The sequence below is a fragment of the Quercus lobata genome, chromosome 12, assembly GCF_001633185.2.
Source record: "Quercus lobata isolate SW786 chromosome 12, ValleyOak3.0 Primary Assembly, whole genome shotgun sequence".
NCBI classification, from domain to species: domain Eukaryota; kingdom Viridiplantae; phylum Streptophyta; class Magnoliopsida; order Fagales; family Fagaceae; genus Quercus; species Quercus lobata.
In genome coordinates this window covers 11,570,189-11,576,188 of record NC_044915.1, presented here as the reverse complement: position 1 = coordinate 11,576,188, position 6,000 = coordinate 11,570,189, and positions in this window count along the sequence as shown.

Here is a 6,000-nt window from a genome sequence, read left to right as displayed (position 1 = left end):
TGAAGATTGTCAAATTGCTTTTCTTTTTCTTTTTTAATTTTATAAAAAGGTTTATGCCCTATAAAAGTATAAATTATAAAGGCAAAAGGCTAGTCTTGAGTCATTTTATGATCTTAGTTTTTATCCGTAGTTCAATTCTGTATTCAGAAAAGGAGAAAAGAACATAAATCCATAGGCCAATGCTATAGCTTTTAATAATCTCAGTCTTAGATATACATTTCATTTTCATCATTGGTGGAGGAAAGTTTTTCGGTCTAAGATTCACCACATTTAGAACACATTTTGGATAGCCATTGGATCAAAAGAATGATTATCATCCATAATATGCTACTGCAAACTTTCATTTAGGAACGGCTGTCAATGAAGCCTGCTGTCAACAACTCGAGGCCATTACATTCCCACTTCTATTCACTATAGTGATTATGAAGTTTACACAGAACGCATACTCGTTAATTCTTACCAGATTGTCATAATTGCATGGTTCATAACCATTTCAACTAGTTCAAAGCTTACCAATGTTCAGGAAGTATTCCGATGTGATATAGGAAGGGTGGGGATTGGATACTAGTGGAATGGACTGGAACCATTAGGGGCTTATCATGTGTAGTGTGCCTCTACAACAATAAATTACCTTCACTACGAGGACTCTTAAGGTGTTGTGTGACCAAGTTTATCTTTCGACGACCCATCAGATAGTTGGGACTGCTTGTGTAAACAGGATTTGTCTCGGGCGGGCTCTCACTTAGATGGATGGTTTTTGTTGGTATCTAGAAGACCACAAGCTGTGGCTATTGGCCTTGTACTGTAAGCTAAGCTGTTCACCTTGTAGGATGGTTATTCTTACCGTATGGAGCCATCATCGTGTATCCAGCATGTGTCCGGGGGCACGTACTATGAACAACATGTGGTCTAACCAACCCCAAGCCCTCCTTGGAGGGCTCACGACGATGTTCCTTTCCCCTTCCGGACCATGTTCCATTTCTAGAACAATCACTGCCTTCTTGTCTTATTGCATAAATACTGGATATAACCAAGAAAGATTTAGGGGCAAGCTATCCCTGGTGTACTGGTTTTTGAATAAAAATGCTAGAGAGAGAGAGGGGGAGGGGAATTTCCAAGAAACCTTTATTATTTTGGCATGGTGCTTCGATCAGTGGTCATGTCTGGGAATTTTATAAGTTTGAAGAAATGATTAGTGTTGAAAATTGAGTAAAGTTATCAACAGTTGTGCGTGATTTGCGGAGGTCACTTTGAAGATAAAGTTAGTGTGGAAACTCACTGGAAACCACCACATGGTAACTTTTGTGGAAAGATTTTAGGACTCTTTTTTTTCCTCTATTTCTATTCGCCAATTCCAATCACAACGTACCATAATCTAACGAAAAAGCCTTGTTTTCAACATAGAATCTATTAACGTGTTCTTTTTAAGGCATATATTAGTAAAAAAAAATATTAAAATTTTTTTTATAGAAATTTGAAAAAGCTGACAAATTTTTTTGTTAATTTTTTTTAAATTTTTTAACTTTTTAAAAATGAATGGTTAATGTGTACTCTAAGAATATTCATCAACCAGATCCAACTATTAACATTATGAGAGTGACAAAAGTAAAAAGAAAGGGGGTCATTGGCGCAACTCCTAATAAATTTATGAGGCATTTGTTCTTTTTAGGTTACTTTTTGGCCAGTTAGAAAAGTTTCTTCTTAAGTTTTTATATTGTTTTTTACCAATATAATTTTTTTTTCATTACCATTACTTTTTGGGAAAAAAATTATATATATATATATATATAAATAAATTTACTAACGCATGCTCTTAGGGTATATATGTAAATTATTTTATAAATTTTTTTATGAAAAACGAAAAGTAATTCACTGCTTTGACTAATTTTTTCAATTTTTCATATAATGCAAAATTGACCCTCTAAGTTTCTTCAGATTTCATTTCAATACTCTAATTTTGCTTTTGTTTATTTCGGTCCTTTAATTTTCAAGTTTATTCAATTAAGACTTTTTCATCAACTATTGTTATATGTTGTGGTTAATTTTTTAATTTTATAAATTTTTCTTCCAATTTTTTAAATTAAAAAAATTCAATTAATGATTAAAAAATATTTTTCAGATTTAAAAAAAAAAAAATTTAACAAAAGTTAACGAAAATGCCTTAATTGAATAAATCTGAAACTTAGAAAATTGAAATTAAACGAAAGTAAAATTAGATGACTAAAATAAAATTTGAAGATAATTAAAAAGTCAATTTTACATTTTAACCAAAATTAAATGATCTTAAAATTATAATAATCAACTCGATTCAGTTTGGTACAATTACAACCTGTCTTACAAAACCCAAGAATACCGGGTTGTTCTCTACATACCGGGTTGAGAAGGGGGTGTTTGGTAGAGGAGTTTGAGTAATGTTGTTTGAGTGTTTTTTATATACATGTGGGTGAAAAAGTGTGGAAATATGTGTAATGTTATTTAAAATGCTCAAAAGTGTGTTCAAACACACTTACCAAACAAGGCCTCATGAAAATTACTAACCCGAATTTCTTTTTTCCCCCAAACAGTGCTAATGTCAGAGAATCTCAGTCCACCAAAACATTGTGTTGTGTTAATTTCAAAGAGAGACTGAGAGAGAGTAGATTAGCATAACTTTTGAGAAGAACACTGTAGTTGTGGAAATTTCCAACCAATCCAATTCTTTGCCCCACCAAACACTCAGAGAGAGGGAGAAGACAAACAAGTTTGGCATGGTGTAGGAAATGTCCAACCCTTCTTTTGACGTTTGAGGAGCAAGTTGCAGATCACGCACATGTAGGAAATTTCCCAGAAACCTTCGTTAGAGCATAAAAAATGATAAACAACTTCTTATCATATTGCTCTGTGACCCGTATTTTTCTTTTTGCTGAATATTGTAACCCATTCATTATAAAGTTCTTTTTACATTGCTTTTCATAAGCTTTTTAAGTGAATTTTAAATTACTTTTTGACTAGATATAAATGTTTTTATTTTACATTACTTTTTGACTAGCAATAACGATTTACATCATTTAATAAAGAGTTAAATAAATCTTAACTCAAACTCAACTCGGGTTTCATATAAGATAGAAAATTAAATGATCTTAGAATTTTAATAATCAGCTTGATTTAGTTTAGCACAATTACAACCTATCTCACAAAACCCAAGAATACTTTATTATTGCCCATGTTATTCAAACAAATTTAAACATATTTTGAGGAGGACCTGAGTTTTAGAGGGTGTTTGGTATTATTGATTAAAAAATAGCTTTCACTGCCTTCTCTCTAGGATGGCCTCATATTTCACGATAGTGTTTTGTTTCTTAATCTTCGGATTTCTACTCGTGAAGACAAAGCTTGTGTGAAATTTTAGTCTTGTTAGTTACGGCCATTGCATGGCATTGACTTGCACCACACCTTGCTTGCAGTGTTATGGTAAATAAAGGAATGAGGTTTAGTTCGATAAAAAGAAAGCCAAAACCACTCGGAAGGAAGCCACAAAACCACAAAGTGAATCCCCCAACCTCCTCAAAGCCTCCACTGCAGTCTGATTGTAAGAAATTTTATGTATCAAAAGGAAGGGATGTCTACTCACTATTGGACGTGTGACAATTGACAACCTCACGTCCCCAATAAGTTGAGGGAAGTTACATGTGGGTGATTGTAAAATAATAACACATGTCTGTTATGAATATCTTATGCACATCACTTTTGTACATAAATCGTGACTTGAAAGTGTATGTATACAGTGTGTGTAAGAGATATTTCCCTTGTAAAATAATAGCACACATATATGTTACAAATATCTTACACACAACACTTTTGCACATAAATCGTAACTTGAAAATGCATGTGTATCGTGTGTAAAAGATATTTCCCTCATAAAATAGCATATAATGCATGACAGTTGTATCCATGAAATCCTTAATTGCGAGGGTCATGTCATTCTGCTGATTGATTGTTAATTCAAAATTACTTTAATTAGGTTGATAATGGAAATGGGCATTTCTACATTTATTTAGTAAGACTGTTTTGTTCGAGAGGAGCCTTTTAGGTTAGCAAGGGCTTCTTTGTTGTACCTAGCATAGAGCGTGACAAGGTCAATAATTACAGTAAACTTTGCAATGGTGAATGCTTGTAAGTCAGAAGGTTTGATTGGCAATGAGCCGCTATCTATATCGGGTTTATGGGCCTACTGACCTATCTAAGCTTGGTCATGGGCTCATGATCATGGGTCCCTCACACACATGATCAAATTAATCTTATATAAATGAATGCATCCTAATCGATGATAACTGAAACAAGTGTTGTTCTTATTTTTTATATTTTATTTGGATAGAAAATCCATCAATGTGAATCACATGGAGTATTTTTTTGGCACTAAAAAGTTAAATGGAAAAAAAAAATTTCATAAAGATGCCATGGTTTTATGAGTCCCTCCTACTAAAATTCTTATCGTTATTCATGTGACATGTCTTTTAATATCCAAATAAGTTTTAAACATAATTTACATGATTTTTTTATTACTTTTAATTAGTTCATAATCTCCCCTAAAAAAAAAAAAAAAAAAAGTTCATAATCACTCATCGCAAGAGCAAATTGAAACACTTTAAAAAGTAAAAAAATAAAGTAAAAATAAAAAATTCTTAAATTTTTTTAGAAGTCTAGGACATACTATTTGAAAACACCCCTGGGAGAATTATGTAACTTATCTAATCATTATAACTGAAGTTTGCAATCTAACACAAATGGTGATAAGCCATAAAGGGTCGAATTCAAATCCTTCAATTATTGAAATATTATTCTGCTTTACGGCCATTGCAAAAGAAGAATTAAATGACACCAGAAAGAGAATTGCGGGATGCCAAGTGGTTGGACTTGGATCTAGTTCATTTTATCTTCTTTTTTTTTTTTGAGAAAATAGTTCATCTTGATGGGCATGTTATGTCATTAGAGACTGTCAAGGTGTAGATCATTTTTGTCTATTGTCATTAATTAATGTTGACTAGCCAGTTATATTAACTTGATTGGAATTAGACTAAGCGTGCATTTGGGAGTTGATTATTAGTTGGCTTATTGCTTCTTCTTTTTTGGGTATTATTTGTGAGTCTCACAATATTATTTGTGGTTATCATATGACTATTTTCAAATGATTTTTTCCTTTTGTCTATAAAAAAGTACATGGTAAATTTTCATAAATTAAAGGCTATAAAAAAATAATTTTACGAGGAAAACCAACCCATAAATTAAACTCAAATAGACTTCTCACACCCTCATTTCATTCTCTGAATTTATTTGCTATAGGACTCTTTACAACCACTAACTATGATACTCCCTTTAAAATAATAACTTGGATGATAAATAATTGTTCAAAAACAATCAAGATAACAATGAAAGCAACAAATAAAATTTCAGTGAATAAACAAGATACTTGATAGCTTAGAGGCACGTTAAAATCGCTTTCTTCAAGATAATACTTTTCCCCAATCAAAGTTGGTAAAGGGTTATAGTTCTATGATCGAACTAAGCCAATAATTCTTTGTAATTGGAACTTGAGAATTCTTGTGAATTTCTATTACGGTGAAAAATTATATAAAGTATTGAAAATGGAATAATAACTATTTATATACAATGTGGTGTGACACTTTAATAGGCACCTTTGTAGAGTCACATTAGTTGATTCAACACTAAAGACAATTAAAAAGACCTTTACTATCGTTTGAGACAACAAAATTGTTTTTCTACAAAATTTTGCAAAAAACCTTACAAAATTTTAACCAACATATTTTTTTAAACCTTGATAAGGTTTTTTTTTTTTTTTTTTTTTTTTTTTTTTTTAATTTTATGAAATTACCTTGATAAGCTAATGAATATAAAGTATAAACTTTAATTTATTGTTTAAATTTAGATAAGTAGACAAACTGTCACAAACAAACTAATCAATCCCGTCTACTATCACTCTATCTTGGACTCATCCAATTCAGC